The sequence below is a fragment of the Hyposmocoma kahamanoa genome, unplaced genomic scaffold (assembly GCF_003589595.1).
Source record: "Hyposmocoma kahamanoa isolate Upper Pololo Valley unplaced genomic scaffold, ASM358959v1 103, whole genome shotgun sequence".
Taxonomy (NCBI): Eukaryota; Metazoa; Arthropoda; class Insecta; order Lepidoptera; family Cosmopterigidae; genus Hyposmocoma; species Hyposmocoma kahamanoa.
Genome location: NW_020653344.1, coordinates 5,146,435 through 5,166,546, shown reverse-complemented (window position 1 = coordinate 5,166,546; position 20,112 = coordinate 5,146,435). Strand labels below are relative to the sequence as shown.

General features: G+C 36.6%; 1 protein-coding gene across 1 annotated transcript in view; it reads right to left on the bottom strand.

The window, feature by feature from the left end:
- Positions 1-19,340, bottom strand: part of LOC113238166 (U8-agatoxin-Ao1a-like) — a 131,358-nt gene extending 112,018 nt beyond the window's left edge. Inside the window, exon 1 of the mRNA XM_026474928.1 lies at positions 19,252-19,340. The gene's annotated coding sequence lies outside the window, so the exon portion shown is untranslated. The remainder of the gene's footprint in view (positions 1-19,251) is intronic.
- Positions 19,341-20,112: the final 772 nt, after the last annotated feature.

Here is a 20,112-nt window from a genome sequence, read left to right as displayed (position 1 = left end):
TTCCTTTGCCCTTCTTTCTTCTTCTAATTTAAGAGCCAGGCTCTTGTTGGTGGAGTAATCGCCAATCATCTCTATTTAGCGCTATATCCTTGATTTCCTGATGCGACACGACATTAACTCTTTCGTTTATCTGATCTAAATAACTTCAATTCGGTCTTCCTTTGCCTTTCTTTCCTTCGATCTTCCCTTCTATTATGTTTCTAAGAAATCTGTCGTGATGCATCAGACGACCAAACATTTTCCCCCTTCGGTTCTCTATTGTCTTTAATAAGCTTCTCCTTTCATTCACTATTCTTAACACCTCCTCATTGGTCTTTCTATCCGTACAACTGGTTCCCTCCATTCTTCTTCAGCACCTCATCTGAAATGCCTCCAGTCGTTCTCTGTCTCTCTGTGTCATTGTCCACGTCTCTCTGCCATACAATGCAACACTCCAAATACTATACTATACTTTTTTAATCAATTGTTTCCTGGCCTTTTTTGAAATTTTTGCTATTAATACATGTTTTTTACTGTGGAAAGCCTTTTTAGTCGTTACGATTCGTGAAACTATATCCGAAGTACACCTGGAATTACTGGTTATCAAACTGCCTAAATATCTAAAGTTAGTTATTTCATCCAATGGTTTGTTGTTTAGTTTTATGATTGGTTTAACAGTATAGGGTTTTGGAGTTTTACAACTGGTGAGTAATTTTGTTTTATTAATATTAATCTTCAGTCCAAATTCTGTAAACACTACATCCGTGTTCGATATTAGTTCTTGCAACTGTTGAGCGTTTTCAGCTAAAGCATCTATATCATCTACGAACCTAATGAATTGCAATATTTCGCCATTTAAACTTGCCACTCCCCTTCTCTGAACTAACTGCCCAATGAAATATAAACCAATACTGTCAAAGTCGAAGCAAAACTTTTTTGAAAATTTGTTACATAATGTTATCAATAATTACTGAGTGTAGTTTCTCGGAAAACAAAGTTAGTAACAATGGTAACGCCACAAATAATCGAGATGAATGTAGTCGTCGACAGCGAAAGAGGTTAGACAGACAATGTCTGTTCTTAAAGCTGTCCTCTGCCGCTCCAGTCGACTCGTGGCCATGGAGTGTGTAACTAAAATATCGGGAAAATAAAAAGAAATCATATCGTGGTAGGAAACCTACTTACAATTAATGATAAACATCATATTTATGAGTGTCATGGCTGCGACTAGGGTCAAGACCAAGACCATAGAGGACCTCGGTATAATGCTGGATGACCTCAATTATTACCTCCGAACGAGTCGGTTTTAAAATGAACATGGATAAGACGAACATCATGTCATACTTACTCGTAGGTCCTACTGCTAGGTACAGGTCTCCTCTCAGGCCGAACGGTTTCCATGCCGGACTGACACACAGAGGTCGCAGGTTCGATTCCCGGGCCGGGAGAAATATTTGTATGGCCTACATTTATTTCTCTCGTGAGTTTGGGTGTAATTTGTGGTTATCTATGTGTGTGTCCATGGCACCTGCGATACAAGGTTTCCCTAGTGCGGGGAACCTTTACTTAAATTTCAATTTAAATTTCACACACAGGTGTTAGCCCGGTTTTGAACCCACAACCTCTGCGTGGGAGACGATAGGTCAAACCATTAGGCTACCACAGATTACAATTTGCATTTGGTATATTTTTGGGTCAGAGAACCGGAACCGATAAATTTTATTCGATTGGAATATTTATGACAGGGTCCGATCGTCATCTTTGCCAATATATGTCACTGATGTGGTCGAAATGAAAGAAATATATCTCCAACACCATGTGCGTTCATGAGTCGCCACATAACAAATATACATATGTACGTTAGCACATAGATTGTTGCTAGTTATTGATAGTTGTTGTCATGATTCAGACTCGCCTACAATCGGATTTTTATTACAGATAACAAACTAACAGCTGTTAGTTTGAAAAATTAATGTCGCCATATTTAATGGACCTTGATATGTTTGGTTTCTCAATAACTCACTGACATATCACACACGGCACATTTAGCGGAAAAAACATAAACTGAGTTTATAAAATAGTGACGTTTATATTTTAATAAATAAGAATAGGCATGAAGCATTAACGTCGACTGGAAAGTTGAGTACAAGTTTTGTTGAAAAAAAAATCGAAATTAAGCTAAATTTTTTTTTTTTTAATTTTACGACAAAGTTAACAAAAGTGACACGTCTGTGGCCGAACGGTTACCATGCTGGACTGCCACCCAGAGGCCACGGATTTGATTCCCGGGCCAAGAGAAATATTTGTATGGCCTACATTTATTTCTCTCGAGAGTTTGGATCCAATTTGTGGTTGTCTATGTGTATCCATGGCACCTGCGATACAGGGTTTCCCTAGTGTGGGGTTATGAGTGTGTGCGTTATTTAAGTATATACGTTATTTATATATTTAAACTACATAAAAGGGGGATGTATGAAAAAACCTCCATAAAGAATTTTGTACAACATATAAATTCTGGTGAAGCATTTTATTTTAAAACAATTCCAATAAGAAATGATCTTCAATAATCGAAATCGTTTTAAAGAAACTTTTGACTGTTTCTAAAAGATTTCTAATGTCTACGTAACGCAATATCTCATTTAAGTTACTCAATTAAGACTCAAGCGAGTTTCAAATAAACTTTCCTAAAAGTAACATTAAGATTAGAAGTTCTTGTGTTGTATGTGACCCTTTCTAAGCAATCATAAATCGAATTGTGTAAGTCAATAAAAAGTGTAGAATATTGAATTCCGATAAATGACACTCCTGGGAGATAGAAATAAGGTAATAATAATAATAAATATACGTAGAAAAGTCTGTAGTGATAGTCACAAGCGAAACGCGGACTGTGCTACGAATGTGCTACGGCGTAGCCGCGTTGCTGTTTAAGTTTAAAACCTTTTAAAGGAACGTTGATGTTATTGCGATTGTTTTAGAGTTTGTTGATTTTATATATATATATATATATATATAAATATATATATATATATATATATATATATATATATATAAAGCGGATTGTCGAATCGAAATTATTCTTTAGGTGTTCCTTTAATGGATTTTTTTATAATTTAAATAGTGACGGTACGAACACGTCTTTATATCCATAACAGTTGCAGTGCCACTCAAGCTTGTAAATCGCAAAGACTGCCTCTCTCTCTCCCTTAAGCTCTATTGCTGCTTACTAGCTTACTCTAGGTTAAGCAGAAGCTCTATTATTTTGTCATGTCATGTGTTTTCTGCACAAGTTTCATACAAATATCCAAGAAACAAAATAACAAAACGCTTTGTGTATTTGTTTGTTTGTTGTTGTTTGTTTGTTTGTATCTCCTCTTCCCCCCTGTCAAACCAATTTTTTCAACAATTGCAATGATACCATAGGAGCAAGATGTGTACCACGACATGAGAAATACTTTTGTAAAAAAAAACTAAAATTGTTCACACTTAAACCCAAACTATAAGTAATTATTAATTAATATAAGCTTATAGTTATTTTATTATTCATTAGGGAGTTGGGTCATCGGCTTAGAGATAGAGGCCGTGATCCACCTTCTGGAATTTACTTGGTGTAACAAATTCATTGTCCATTCAGCGCAACAATGCTGCCAGTGTTACGGGGACGTTTGAACCGACTTAAGGTTCAGAGCGGTCCTTTTTCACTGTACTAATTGGATAAAAATGGCTAAGTCTGGCGAATTGCATTATTATTTTTTATGTGACGAAGCCTGTTGATGATTTATATTTGTGTCTTCTTGACGCAGCCTATGTTGCAGATTGACATAATTTTGTAATTAATTTACTTTTCAAATGAATGGAATTGTATTTAGTTTTTGAATGAATAAATTTTGTTGAATAATGAGATTCTAGACATACTACAAAAGCATTACGATAAACTGCAGTTTATCTATGACCTTGTCCTGCAGGAAATTGCAAACAAGTGACGATGCAATTAAATTAACACCGACTTACTAGCTTTACTTTAAATTTACTGTAATATATTTTATTAACCCTTTTATAGTCAATGCCATGTACACAGTAATTGTCATTTAGGTATACGAGATGTAATACCATACGTTGAATGTATAATTGCTGCAATACATATGATTTGGTAGTACTTAATAAATGTTCGTCCAGCTGTCTGCATCAGATATTTTGATAATTATTTGGTTTAAATATATATAAATAAATATCATAGAACCTAGTTGCAGAACATCAAATGTATACCACGAGAAAGCTACTATCGGCCCGCTGCCACCGCATTTAGGTCAGAGCAGTCAGTATCTAGTTACTAACTAACAGTATGTTCAATTTAGATACCACTAACTGTTGCTTACATACGCCTTCAGCACCTAATTCACTGATAAGTTACCAAAGCTTCATGATATTTATAATAATGTAATACGAATAAAGAAATTATGTGCCAGAAAACCAAACTATTGACCTGGTATCGAACTCAAAGATCTGAGCAACGAAATTAATTCCTACCCAGAACACCCAGATCAGAACAAATTTAGGAAAGTTCATTTCCCAAATTGGTCCTACCCTGGAATTAAACCCAGAACCCCTTATCTATCATCCACTTTGCTAACCACTAAGTCACGGAAGCCGTTGTTAATGGAATATCCTATAGTTATTGAACAAATGCAATCTAAAAGTAATGCAACCCATAGCCTATAGATAACATCCCCAAAACCCATCAACAAAATTCATAGACGTATGGATCCTATCTTGGATGACTACACTCTTCCCGAGAGGATTATAAAGCCAAAAATGTCATGGGAAGAAGTTCTCAAAACTCGCGATATCTACGCTATGGAAAAAAAAAATTATCGGCTGATATGCGATATTTTCGACACATGTATATGTATACCTAAGAAAATAAAATCTAGTAACCCTTCCAGAGGTTATCCCGTCTGGTTCACTGCACCTAATTAGATACATTAAGCAGAAAGCTAATCTCGGTGGAAACGTACTGAATATGCAAATTTTTCTAGTCTCAGGGCGGATATAAAAACAGTAAACTTAGCTCGCTTACGACCGCTACATTCTCAGCATTCAAACCAAAATAACTTGCCAACCCCGTTCCTTCTGTTAACATTATGAGAAATTTAAAGTTTAAGAAACTGTGTTTACCTACGGTTTATGAAGTTTGTGAAGCTGCGCAGGCCTTCTTAGGTTTCTTTTCCAATTTATTCTTGACCCGCAAACCTCTCCCTGACCATGAAAAAAATATTCCGAAATACAAGTACTGCTAACTGTGTGCATATTGACAAAATATCACTCCAAGATACCAAAACCAGTATAGAAAGCGTCAAAACCCCACAAGCTGGAATAGTTTTCCTGCGTTCATATTAAAGGGACGTAAATAATGGCTTAAATCGTATTGGGGAGCACCCCTATCAATGTAGGGTTACACGGTTGCGTCCTTTTTCCAAGCGACCGATTCAATCAGAATATAAAATTATCGGCCAATAGCCATTCTCTGCGATTGCCAAGTTGTTTAAATCTATAGCGAATAGTTTTGTAGTCCCCCAAATTAAACCCTATCTCTGTGACTCTAAACATTGTTTTAGATCGACAAGATCAGTCGGAACCAATCTGTTAACCCTAGTTGATTCCATTTCTAATTATAAGGGGATACAAGTTGATGTATTGTACTTTAACATTAGAAAGGGTTTTAACCGTGTAAATAACGACGTGCTTTTAAGCAAGATGTGTAGCATCGGCTTTCATCCAAACTGCTTAGGTTCCTTACCCGCTACATATTATGTGACGGATCACAATATGTACAACGCGAATCCCCTGTTTTAGAAACTTTTTACTTCCGTTCTGGAGTCAGCTAAGGTTACATTTTGGGCCCATTACTATTCGGTATTATGACGTCCCGACGACCTAAAACTGATTAATGGCATTCAGTAATCTTCAGATTGTGAATTGCTTTAGAAAGACATCAACCGGATCAGTAGGCTTCTCTTCGTACTGAATATTGTTGAGTGATAACTTTTGGCGTAAATCATCTAAATGCCAAATACCTCCTAGATACTGAATTCTCTTTCTCCGTATCCAGTCTACTAAAGATTTAATAGTTTTTTTCGATACGTGTTTCAACTATCACTAGATGAAAGCGTTAACTGCCATAATTGCAATCAAAGGTTAGGGTACGTTATCCCAAATGTTCTCGATTTTTTTATGATATTAAAGTCATCAAATTTCTTTACACCGCTCTAATCAAGAGTAACTTTCAGACAGCTTCAGTTGTTTGGAATGTTAAATTACGCCTGCTTTTGGTGAAAATGTAAAAGACGTCTTTTACATTTCCTGAATTCTTGTACAAAAAATTTGCCCATTTTTGTATCGTACTAATTTTTTTCTTTGCTGTCTTAAGATTTAATTATCCAGAAGTAAGACGTAATTGGGCGTACTTATGACTAATGACTGCGGCTGGTAGCATCTTGCGAGGAGACTCGTAATATCCAGAATTGGTGTCGCAACTGATGCACCTGTTCGTGCCTTTGCTAACTTGGTTTAATTTAATCACCACCTGCTGGCAACCCCTGTAGCACTCACTGTGTCACCCGCGGTGCTTTGGTAAATTACTGTAATGATGTGAGTTTGTGTGAAATAAATAAATTAAATGTAACTGACATAATATCTAATTGTGCAACTAATTATATATGAACACAATTAACAAAAACAATATAAAAACTCAAGACGTCTCAAAAATAAAAAAAAATACAAATAAAAACTACAAAAACCAATTAACTCGGGCAGTACCAAACTAAAACCAATATTAGATATCCAAAATGTAAACAACAGGAACAACCGAGCAAAAAACTATATTTTAAATAGTAGTTTCCTATTTTTGACGACAGTTAACGTTATTTACTTTATTTTCAAGCAGTAACCTGATAAAATTTAGAACAATTTCATTTTCATTTGCAACATATATTTTTTACTTAATTCCATATTATACAATAACTATAATAAAAGACTATTTTTAAGGTCACAAATAGTTTTATAACTGGTAACTGGTAACACAATCGAGATCAAAAACATTTTTTGTGCCGCTATTTTGTCATGTCATAAATGTCAATAGTATTTCGTTTCTCGAACTCCATTGTTTTTATTTCCAGAGTGCGTTTGTTAAATTATTGTGTGTTTTATAATAGATAATTAAAGTTGTAGAAAATGAGAAAAAAATCCTTTTCCAATTCCGCTAAAAATAGAAGGTTTAGCACACCTGACATTCACACCTTGACAATGACATTTCTTTGTTTGTATTTTGGACAACCAATTATGTTTCGTACTATAGGGAAGTGATTTTCTGGTTCCAGTTAAATTAAAAATAGTTTACAAAATTGTACAACTATACGCAAATATTTCGTAATATAATATTACATTAAAAGGATAATTCTAGGAAAATAACGAACCCTTTACATTAAAATGCTGAGTAAATTTCAACCATACGAAAACTTTTTGAATTAAGATCAAATTACGTAATACCAAACGTGTTTATGCTGCCTTATTATTATCTTTATTATGATCATCATTAATTAGTCCATTGTACAGTCAATAACACATCAAGCGTCACAGAAGAAGATCCTTATTTGTTTCTTAGTTTCTATTATTCTTAGTGTTCGATCTTTGTATTGAAAATTATAGCAAAGTAATGTACAGCACAGTAAATTATTTTGTGGTTAGGATGAAATTTCTTTGGGGAATCTCGAAATTTTTGGCATGGCAAAATTTTCAATTTTAATTGCAATTACAAATTGTCCTGTGGTCTTATCATGAACACTTATTACCATTCGGTTTAGGCCTAAGACGAATCATTGTAAGACAGCGCTACATGAAGAATATGCACTTCATGGTAAGGCCACAGGACAATTTGTAATTGCACTTAAAATTGAAAATTTTGTCATGCCAAAAATTTGGAGATTCCCCAAAAAAATTTCATCCCAACTACAAAATAATTTATTTACCAAACACGTTAAAGCACATTTCATAAAAACAAAAGTTATTTATAGCCTACAAAAGTTTTTTGAGGAATAATTAATATAATACGTGTACAATCATTGTTTTTATTATTAGTTTTTATATTTGATTATTTATACAATATTTAAGTACTCTTAGAAAAATGTTATGTTCTTCTAATGCTTAGTTTTAATTTATAATAATGAGAGGGTTTAGGTTTCGCGCTAGCTCAATGCGGGTTCAAGACTTCAGACGTTTTCCAAAGGTTGTGATTAACAGCAGGTTTCATCACTTCACCGTTAGGAAGAGGTATTGTTGCTAAATATTCGCATATGTACAGCAGATACTGTAAGCCTGACCCCCAATAATAACGCACACACTCAACATAGCCCCGCACTAGGGAAACCCTGTGTCGCGGGTGCCATGGACACATACATAGACAAACACAAATTACACCCAAACTCACGAGAGAAATAAATGTAGGCCATACAAATATTTCTCCCGGCCCGGGAATCGAACCTAGGACCTCTGCGTGGCAGTCCGGCATGGTAACCGTTCGGCCACGGAGGCAGTTAGCGGCGTGCCCCAATGGCGTGCACGAGGTTTTTAGTTGGGGTATGCACAAAAAGCTAGGAAGGTATTAAAAGGGGATGTGTCATGGATCAGCGAAATATCAACTTGAGGCTCTTTATTCGGTGGAATACGGAGCCAGGAGACTTATTGGCGATGATAAACTCGAATGAAAACTTCATAGTTTAGCCCACGACCGCAAAGTTGCCTGTCTGTCGCTTTTCTACAGAATATATTTCGGTGAGTGTGCCCATAAGCTCCATCAACTCATCCCGCCCGCCCCCTTTTAGTATCTGACATCCAGACGTACGGCGGGATATCTTCCTTACTTGGTCGATATTCCCTTTTTTTTTTTTTTTTTTTTTTTTTAAATATATAATAGACACACGCTTGGCCACAATCTCACCTGATGTTAAGCGACGATGACGTGACCGACGATGGGACGCGTTTGCCTAAAAAATGCCTATTCACTCTAGCCTTGAATAGCCCCAAATTGTACTTTTCGGGAAATACAGATGCCGGTAGAGCATTCCATTCCTTTGCCGTACGCATCAGAAAGGAGGAGGCAAAGCGCTTAGTGCGAATAGGTGGAATATCAACGACATAAGAATGGAGTGCTCCGGACCTTCTAGTCGACCGAAGGAGGAACGGTGAGGGCGGAACCAAATTGAAAAGTTCCTGCGCACACTCCCCGAAATGTATCCGATAGAAAACCGACAAGCAGGCTACTTTTCTGCGATGATCGAGATTTTGGAGCTTCGACTCCACAAGAGGATTATTGTTAATAAGTCTCTTTGCTTTACGCTCCACCGAGTCCAAGGCAGCTAACTGGTATTGGGCAGAGCCGTCCCAAAGGTGGCAGCAGTACTCCATACAGGATCGAACTTGTGCTTTATACAGATTTAAAAGCTGTTCAGGTGTGAAGTACCGCCTGACCTTGAAAAGTATGCCTAGTTTTCTGGCAGCAGTTTTTGCCAAGCACTCGATGTATCGCCCAAAGTTGAGGCTGGATGATAAGTCCAGACCAAGTAGCTCAAGGTGGTCCCTTATCGGCACGGATACACCTCGGAAAGTCGGAGTAAGGTGTAGGGGACTCCGTTTTGATGAGAAAAGACACGCCTGTGTTTTAGCCGCATTAAACCTGACCCTGTTAGCATCTCCCCAGTCGGAAGCAGCTTTCAGACTCAGGTTCAACCGGGTGACCATCGCCTCTCGCTTACACCGGATCTCTTCGCTGTTGTCTCGGGCGTCTGGCACATAACTCACCGCCACTGTGTCCCTTCAGCTTACTAAGCGCTTTTCGTCATCTTTTATTATGCGCACAGTCGCGGCAGGGAATTCCCTGCCTGCAACTGTGTTTCCGAGCGCATACAACCCGAGTATCTCTAAAATGCGACTGAATAGGCATCTTCTGGACGAGATCATCCCATCGTAGATCCTACTTTTGCTCCAAGGCTAGGGGTAGTGGCTAATAGCAAGTCCATTTACGTAAATAAAGCGTGTTACTGCATAAATTACACTGTTATATAATATTACAACGTTTTTCAGACTTTTTTGCTTTATAGCCATAAGTATAAAAGCCTTTTAAATCCATGTAACCGTGATCATTCCAAACACTTGGAGAGTTTGCGATACAAGGAAAACAAAACAATCTATTCAGTGTTCAAACAACCAGTCAGTCAACTAAACAATTTGTAATAAAAACTGTGGAATTGACGCGTTACATTGCCTTTAGTTTGAGATAACTGCAGGACGGGTATACACCGCCTCTTCTTAACTAGTTTTAGTTGATCATTAAAAGAAAACTTTTTGAATTCGCCGTTAATTAACTTTCACACACACAATCAATACAACGGTCTCAGCAAAGATAGATTTTAAAATCATATGTACATGCCGCCAAAGGGATTTAAACTGCCAACCTTTCCATTGAGAACAATTCTCTCACTGAGCTATCACCGCCCTAAGCGATCATATTGCATTTTTGTTGATTGGTAAGGACGGAAAGAGAATTTCACGGCACATTACTTCATTTGCTTTGTTTCACAAAACAACCCAATAAAATTTTATAACGCTGACACCGCGTAACAAAAGTAATTTGCGTAACAAATACAAAAATACGTACCCTATCCTTCAACCCTAATTTCCACTCGATAAATTCTTTTTTTTATCAAAACTCCAGTGGGAAATGAGAATTAGCCTGGTCCTTTTATTTACGGTCCACGTGTATACATACACAAGTGTTTAGATGTAAGTTGATTAATGGACATGTCCCCAACGACCTTGGTACGAAGAACGGAATAATTGCTCAATTATTCATAGATCGCTGTTGGTTTATTTTAAAATTTTCATACATTTACTCATTATCTAAATTAGATATCGTAACCCATGTCGATGTAGCTCCCTCCAAATTTCTGTGCTGATAACTCTGAGTTCCTTAGAGGACCATATTAATGCCCTCCCCTGTAAGGGCTTATAATAATATCCTCCTTAAAATTATAACTAATCTTGTGATGATGTGACCTCCTTTCATCGTCATTCCACCTTTTTATCCCCTTTTCTTTGATTCCTGGTCACTTGTTTTCAAATTTTGAATCGTTTTTTAATTCCTTTGCCTCGCGATTCTCATTTTGTTACGTTCCGTCGTCAGTGCCTGCTCAATCGCTGTAGCGAGCAGTGCTCCTTTAGTTTTTAATTGCGTCTAATTTTAATCCTTTTACTAGTTCCCAACCTAAATCACGTGCCAATTCTAATGCTAATCTAACCTAGTAATGCTGTGTAACTCGGCTCTTTCGAGGTCTCACGTTTTTAGTATTTAAGTAGGGAGTGTTTTGTAGCGTTGTACCTGTTATTTTATATACCTTCTTCATTCTTGTTACAGCCTTTTCCTTTTGACTTAACTATGAAATAATTATTTGTGGACCGATGTATCCTATTTTATTGCCGTGCTCCTGGTCAAGGCTTTGTTTATTAACATATCTGGGATCAGCGAAACGAGATGTATAACCCCCTCTAATTGATTTTTTAATGTCTTATATAGTTTCAGTTTCATTGTTAAACAAAATCAGTGTAATTGACATTTTTTTAGGTGCCAATGAAACTGTAGACGCCAATATCTCGAAAGTTATAGAAATGCAAATGCATCATAGTATGACAAGGAGGGCAGACTTCTTCTCGTATCGATGTCATACACTATACTATTGTGACCCAGAAATGAACCATGTCGAGCGCGTCCCTAGTAGCCGCCATTCAATCCTCAAGCGTGCAGGTGTTAGGGCACGCAAGTCACGATGTGAAGTAAGCCATTATTTGAATTGCATCGCTCAAACAATGGTCAAAGCCATCACCATTTGAACAAATTGTCGTAACTCCGGTGAAAAAAAAAACACACACACACACACACACCGAACGTGTTGGCACAAAGATCGAATAAATACAAAACCAAAATCCTCCGATTTGCCTGGATTCCAACCAGCTATTTTTCCCCCAAAGTGACCAAAAGGACGAGGCACCATACTTATGCACAAATATAATTATGAATACCAAGATAGTAAAATCCTCATAAAATTTAATATAATTCATATAATTTATCGAGTTCTCAGGTTTTATATATATTATAATATAAATAGATTATATATATTTTTTCACATAGGAAATTAAACTATTTTTCCTGATTTAAATCGCGTATATTTGTTTTTTCAAATAAAACAAACCAGTTTCGAGCCCTTTATAGAACAACAGTCAACCGTGACCATGGGACCTGTAAAGGGCCCGAAACGTTGGTTTGCTTGAAAAAACAAATATACGCGATTTAAATCCGGAAAAATAGTTTCATTTCCTCAATATGTTTTATTATACTTTGACATGCTCTGAAGTATCATATTTGAGAAATACATAAATGAACCAAACTAGACATTGACATTCTTTGTAATATATTAAATTTATTGAGTGAAGAAAAAACTTTCATACATTTCTCACGGAAACCGCTACAGCAAAAAAGTCATTAAAAAGCAAACACAAACATCTACAACACAAAACAAAAATCATAAGGTCTGCTTGTTTGTCATAGCTCAGTGGAGGAGAGCGTCAACCGTGGTATGCTGAAGGTGTTGGTTCGAATCTTTGTATTAATAATTTTTTATATTCTTTTTCAATTCAATAGTGAAATGGCAAGTGGTGATTAGAATGTTTCAAAAGATAAAATTTAAGAAGTTTTAATTGCCAAGTATTGATGTTAACTGGGTATGTTTACTAATTTATACTAACTTATTTAGTTCAGATAAGGAAACGGTGAATAACGTGTCGCATCGGAAACTCAAAGTTCGGGATCTGAACGAATAGTTGGGCGATTAATCCATAGTTTAGCAATTAACTTGTTTTCTTAAAGTTTTCGAAAAACTATGATGAGGTAAGTAATTGGCTTCAAAGGTATCAATACGTCATTTGTTAGCATGCTGTATAGATGTATAAAAGAAATCAACAACCTTTACAATTAAAAAATCTCAAATTGTAAGTCTATTTACAAAACCCATTACAGATTTTTTCCAGACTTCGTACCCTTAGAGCTTTACATCACAAAGATCTCAGGGGCACTGACATTGCGCCCGCCACCCTGAGACATTTACAAGACGTTGACGTAATAGAGACGTTGACAAGTCCCATGTGCCTGTAATTTCACCAGCACCCTTACCCTTCAAAACCGAAACTTGCTCACATTACTGTTTTGTGGCAGAAATAGTGGCAGTACTTTTTTGGTCGAACTCTTTCACAAGGAGCTCTACCGCTTCCCTTCTTTGGCTTCATGCAGCTGTGTTGAACTACAGAATGATATTCTTAAGAGGATTACCGTCCAGCATCGTTAATTCGCCACAACGCGCCTGGATAATCCGATTTCAATGCGACGCTGCTCGCATAGCAAACTAGGCACTATGAACCAATAATGAAGCCCGAAATTTACTTCTTTCGAAACAAGACGCCGCAAAACTTTTAGCTTTTACTAAACAGAAATTGGAGATCCCGTAGGGCGCCGTTTGGCATGAACCAACAGCACAAGGCTATTAAAATATATTGAAAAATAAGTTGCTGAAAACCGCGCGCAATTACGTCATAGGCTAAGACCAGACTAGCGTAATCATATGAGTTGTGAGTTGCGTTTTTTGAATTGCGTAGTTTGCATTTGACTGAAATTGGGTTGGAACACCAGGTGAACGTACTTTCAGTTACTTTTAGAACGCACATTGAGTAAACGGGTAATATATACACACAAAAACGCAAACGAATTGAGAACCTCCTTTTTTTTAAATTATAAAAATAGCTTACGTTTTTGAAGCAATAGCAGATGATATTAGAAAAAGATACTGGGTACATTTACTCAATAACACTATATGAAAGTTTACGCGAACATCTATATTTATAAAATACTACCTAATATGCCAATAAATGTTTCCCTCATCTTTTCCTCCACCCTTACGAGCACGTCACACAATATGACCGAAATTCAATCGTAATTACGCTTGTGAGTCGGCAGTCAACTCACTTTGCGTCATGAAGCATCGTCATCATGTGGTGTAACTTTTATATGAAATCGAATGCAGTACAAATTACGTGACTAAAAAAACGCGACTCACAAGTCTAAGCTCGTCTAGCATCACCCTAAAAGAGACGGCTTACAATACATTATAAGTATTTTTTAAAGTCATTCCTGTTCGTGACGTGATTAAATTGCGCGTATGTGATTAAACTTTTATGTGATTTAAGAGTTTTAAACCAAAGAGAGTGTTTGAAAGTCAAATAACAATCATAATAACCTTTGTAAATAATAAAATCGATTTACCGGGTTTTTTTAACGCGTAACTTTACCATTGTGTAGCTAGAAATTAATAGTGAAAAACTTAAGGTCTACAAGAAGCACATAGAAAAATTGTTACGATCTCCAGAGGGTCGATTCAGAATCTTACGATAACTCAGTTGTCGACCAATTCGATTTGATATCGTACTATTTCTTTTCATTTTCATTCACAACACCCGGATCGAACGTCAAACTGTCGTATTCGAAACCGAATCGAAATGACGTCACACCCGTACGATTATTCGAACTTCTCGACCGACAAAGGCTACAAACGATATTCAGAATACAATTATTATCGAATGAAAGTTTACCAAACATTTTTAAGACTTTAAAGGCCTACCTTTAATGTCTTAAAAATGTGTATAAAAGGATTTCATTTTTTTTATAATCTATTTCACCGGCTAGCTCCGTAAACGCTGTTGAATAACGATATCGTATCCGAGTACGAATCAACATTTAACTCGGAATATTCTGAATTGAGAGAGCGTAACGCACGGTATGCTGAAGACGCTGGTTCGAATCCAGCTGCATCGAAGGAATTTTTCTTACTGATCGATCATTATAACAAACTAGTGGAATAATTTCACAAAAATATTAAATATCATAAATAATTGAATATCATGGTAGTAAAATGATATTGATATAGGAAATGAAACTATTTTTCCGGATTTAAATCGCGTATATTTGTTTTTTCAAACAAACCGAAGTTTCGGGCCCTTTACAGGTCCCATGGTCACGGTTGACTGTTGACTGTTGACGGTTGATATTTAATAAAATTAATATACAATTAATGGTTGTTGTCCTCTTCGCTATTGTCGTTAGCAAAAAACCAAAAAAAGAAATTACAGGAAATGTTGATTATTAATAAAAAGACCGAACACATAGAAAAACTTTTTCGACCCGATATGGGACTTGAACTATAGCAGCAATAGCAGCGGTAGAGCTAAGAGTTCGTGCAGAGAACTACTGCCATGTTGCCTATTTCTGCCGCCAAGCAGTAATGTTAGCATTACTGCGTTCCGGCTTAGAAGGGTAAGGGTGCTGGTGAAATTACAGGTACAAGGAACTTGTCAACTAAATCTCCGGGTGATGGGCGCAGTGGCAGTACCCCTCAGATCTTTGCGATTTAAAGCTCTGAGTGGCACTGCAACTGTTATGGACAGGCGTGTAGCTTACCATCTGGCGCACGACTTGATCGTCCCGTCAATTGAATTAAAAAAAATCAAAGTTTCAGGCCCTTCACAGATACCATGGTCACGGTTGACTATTTAAATACGGAAAAATAGTTTCATTTCCTGCACTAAGGTTTGTGTCAACGTTGTTTGTTGTCTACATCGACAATACATAAAACATACTATGATAATAAATAACAAAGAATACTGTATGTACATCATACTATACTGTCTAGTATAAGTGGCCGACCATATTACGGGCTTGTCTAGTAAATGCCTATTCAATCTATCCTAGAATAGCCCCAGATTGTAGTGTACAGGAAACACGCCAGCAGTGTAGTCCATTATTTTGTCGAACGCGTCAGGAAGGATCACGTACCTGCAGTTAAAACCACTTCTTCTAACAATCAATTCATCAATGTCAGAGCATGATAAAAAATTACTCGACGGCATTTGATGGAGTGGTACCGTAGAAATCGCATATCTGTCCTTCCATTTGCGCTTACTAATAGCTGGTTGTAGTCGCAAATCTATTCTTTAACTTTGGGTGTAATTTGTGGGCACTTCTTCTAATTCATCCGTCATTTTTATTACAGACTGTTTTGTGTCGTGTTGGTGTCTACTGGTGACTGATTGTGATAGCGGTGACGTCATCCGCTATCTCGCACGAGGAGTCGAATATAAAAAGATTAAAGGTAGGTGGTTTTAACGTCATCCGACACCAAAAAGATTACTATTTACATTTTGTCCGATTAGCTAAAATTTCAGTTCACTTATCGTCTATTCTTATTCCAACTTGCAATTTTCGTCAACAATATGTCTGTGTTTCCCTAGTGCGGGGCTAATGTTGAGCGTGTGCGTTATTATTATTATTATTTTATTACAATAAATCACAAATTCGTTTATTTGTTCCAGTGATTTACACATCATTACCATCATCATCCGACGGCAGACAAAAGTCCAAAATCATGGAACTCAAATGGGGTTCTATATTGAGTGTGTGCGTTGAGTGTGGGGGTAGGCGATGACAGGTGGATAGAAGTCAATTGTGGCTGAGAATGGGCAAAAGAAGCTGCCCAGTTGCTAAGTGGGTCGACGACATAGTACGCGTCGCGGGGCGTCAATGGATGAGGCTAGCACAGAATCGTGGTGGATCGCACAAATTTCGGGAGGCCTATACTAATGTGGATGAAATCAGGATGTGAATGATGATGATCATCATCATCATCAACCCATAATTTATCGTCATCATTAGCCCTTCGTCACACTGCAGGACACGGGTCTCCTCTAAATGGAGGGTTTAGTCCATAGTTTTCCCAAAGTGGCCCCCCAGTGGGCGCTAACGAGTCCTAAGGTTAGGTTAGGTTAGCCTTAGGTAGGGATCTCGGAAGCAATTGAGAGGAGTTGATGCTCTCCGGGGAGTGCTACCGTTTTTGAAAAAAAAAACCTGAATTATCTATACAATAAACTATACTACAAATATATAATTTTTTTCCTTATAATTTGTTTTATCTTGCCTAAGTGGGCGGTGATCCAAAAAGATTGGGAACCTATGCTACGCTGGCCTAATGTGGGTTTGGGGACTTCACACCTTTTTTGAGGATTAGGGTTGGTAAATTTCAAATTAAATTTCGCAGATAAATTCCGAAAAACTCAAACTTGAGGGGCGATAGGTCAAATCATTAGACTACCACGGCTTTTTCTGATTAAATATCAATGTTAACAAGGCTAAAGTACGGTGGACGAGTTCCAAGGTTATGACGATACGATGTGCACAGATGTTACAGTGAAATGCATACGTAATACAATAAATAAAAAAATAAAATCAGATTAGTAAATGTATTGGGAGTAGTGCAATTAGCAACTCCAGCAGCTTCATCAGCTGTCGTAATTGGATTGCATATATTATGTAACACTGCTTGATCGACATAGGTATATCTAGATGATTACAATCACTCAATACTCAATCGACCGATAAATTGTCATGTATATAAATTAAAACTGGATACCAAATAACTTATTAACTAAGGTAGTAAGTGATAGGCGAAGTATATTTACCAAAACTTCAAGTAATATATATGTGTACAGTGGATAATCATCCTGAAATAGCGGAATATTTTCTTCTGAATATGTATTCACCTTTGTTTTGCTAGTTAGTTATACGTCATAAATATAAAATAAAAAACAATGCGTAATAAAACTGGGCGGTGCATTTGGTGCGTAAAAAAACATTCCGGTTGATATTCAAAATCTGCAATTTAACGAGGTTGAAAACTATAGGGAAACATTTTTTTTCGATTTAGCGTACTGGGATAACAAAAATCCACGGTAGAGATCCGTTTAGCTCTAGCAGATTGTCTTGATCTTACAATATTTGAAATAAATATTGTAACTGATAAAATATTCACAAATGTCTTCACATGAGAATTTATCTTACGCATGAAAAGAAAAGTTTAATTAGTGTGACCATTTCGAGTGTAATTTGCTTATTTCTAAAATACAGATTATTAGAATTTAAATACTTATTACAATAATTCCGAAATTACAGAGGCAAAGTAATCACCCGCTATTCCCTACTGTTCTGTAGACAGGACTACTTTTTTTTATTTTTGATTTACGATTCCTGTCTGTTCTGTCCGATTATTCCCACAAGTTTCACGTTTGATTAAATATATTCTAGATTATTAACGGTTAAAATACAGATAAAGTAAAAGTTTAAGTAAACTTAAACGCCTTACGAGGCATTAACAGACAAAACGTGAGGAAATAAGCACAAAATTTAGTCTGATACTTTGGCATAAGAAAATGCTACTATTTGTTCGAATAAAAATCTCGTATATTTATGAAATGTAATTTTTCCGGATCTAAATCGCGTATATATGTTTTTTCAAACAAACCGATGTTTCGGGTCCTTTACAGGTCCCATGGTCACGGTTGACTGTGATCGTGTGTATTTGTTTTATCAAATAAACCAGCCGTGACAATAGGACTTGTAAAGACCCAGAAACGCTGATTCGCGTGAACAAATAAATATACGCAATTTAGAGCGGAAAAAATGTTTTCATTTCCAATTTAAAAAATGCAATAATGATAATATCTATAATATAAATGTACTAATATTTTAGTAAACAACGTCAATGTGAGGCAGACGGCAGCTTAGAATCTGCAAAGCACCGCGCCCTTCACACCACAATTAGATTCACAGTAAATAACAATTTTGTTATGCCTAACGCTATCAACATTTTCTCTGTGTGCTGCATATCGAAATTAAAGGACACACTGCGAATATATTCCCAATCTGAATCCGGTAATGGATTTCCATCCATCTGTTTACGTATCACGTATCTGTCAATATCGAGAATTAAAGACATATAATCTACCATCCCCATCGACGATGAAAGTTGAAACGTGACTAGGGTGATAATGGCAAAAAAACGCAGAATGATCGACAAGCAACAAGACAAACAACATTACCGCTCCCGAAGATTGTCGACACTCGACCCACAAATAAAATTCACACACCAAAACACAATTCAAAGATCGAACATCGAAATTTGAATTAAATCGACATCGCGTTTTGTAAATGAAAAAACTAAAATTATGTACCTTATTCGTCTTAAAAAGAATAAAATTCTTTACTCTGGATTTCAGGCTTTAAAAAATAATACGTACGCGCGCGGTCGTGTTGTTGTATGGAGATGCCCGCGCCACCCCGAGTGCTCGGGAGGCGAGAAGAGACGCGAGTGAGCGTTTCAACGCCGCAGTTGCCCTTATAGCCTTCTACCCCGAGAACGAGGCTGTGGGCGGAACTATCAAGAGTTGATAGCAATGTGACTTTAATCGATTCGCTCGTGACGTAAATTCTAAAATTGTTCTGACTGTTAATTAAGTAGCGCAAACAACAGGAATAACTTCGTTACATTAATACGATTGGTAGAAAAATATAACGTACCCTATATACAGACCATTTTGTATTTAATAAAACTTTCACTAAAGCAAAATCTTCTTTCGGACGCTATACAGATTTTGTAGTTGCACGTATTGTTAGTTTAAGGAAGGTTTTATTATCTAAGGTACAAAAACCATCAATCTGAAACTATAACTTTTTTAATTTTTAAAGGATGTCTATATACATTTCGCCTGAGGGTTATTTGACGTTTTACGTCAAAAAAATGTCAAAGATAGTTACCGCAAATATTTTCCATTAATTGTTGTATATCTGCGTTTCATATATAAATCATTTTTAGAATGAAATTAAAACTAGTTACGCCTCACGACGTAAAGTGTTGCCGAAAATGCGTTGTTAAGCTTAAAAAAGAGTGATACTGCTAATTATGACAGTTACGACAGGGTAATTATACGGCTAAGACAAAGGAAGTAATGTGTGCAACAAAACGATTGAATGCAGTGTCGGCATCTGTGTTCCCGATAAGTCTGTTATTAGGCTATTCAAGGCTAGGGTGCCCATATTTTTTTTTGCACCCATCAAGTTAGACAATGTAATACTTTGGATCGCTCTTATCGAAAGCGGTA